Consider the following 634-nt stretch of genomic DNA (forward strand, 5'->3'; position numbering starts at 1 on the left):
AACGAAAAAGAGCGGATAGCTTTTAATCATCAGAAATATTTTTAAGATATTGCATTGATTTCAAATAAATGTTAAAATAACATTTGAAAAATATTTTTTGTAATGTTTTTGAAACGTTTAAATAATATTCAGAAAAATCATATCATAAAATAACATGTAAAAAATATACAGGGTGCGGCGCCAAAATCCGGACAGATTATAATCTGTATTGACCAATTCGAATTCCTATTCCCTGTTCCTATTGCTTGTTACTTGGCATTCTGCAAGGGCCTTTAGCTTCCGTGCCTTTAGCTCCGTCCATTCTTTTCACTTTGCTTTATCCCTTCTTTTACCCATCACTTCACCAAGAAAAAGATCTTTCGTGTAGTTCACCTGCGATCAGTCTCGTGTGAGATATAGTGCAACACGCGTCGAACACTGTGACTGTGATTGTGATTGTGAAGACTCTGACTCTGACTGTGATTGTGAAGAAACCTTCGCTGGAAAGCTGCCTCAAAGCTTGCATTGCTGTGTTGTAACATTAAGGGTTCTCTATTGAAAATTTGAATATTCGTATTTGAAAACCAAAGCAATAAAAGTTATATCAGTTTTAACTGATTTGGATGTACATTTATATATATATACATATATATAT

The sequence above is a fragment of the Odontomachus brunneus genome, unplaced genomic scaffold (assembly GCF_010583005.1).
Source record: "Odontomachus brunneus isolate Ranch 3 - 2012 unplaced genomic scaffold, Obru_v1 Obru_scaffold_164, whole genome shotgun sequence".
Classification (NCBI taxonomy): Eukaryota; Metazoa; Arthropoda; class Insecta; order Hymenoptera; family Formicidae; genus Odontomachus; species Odontomachus brunneus.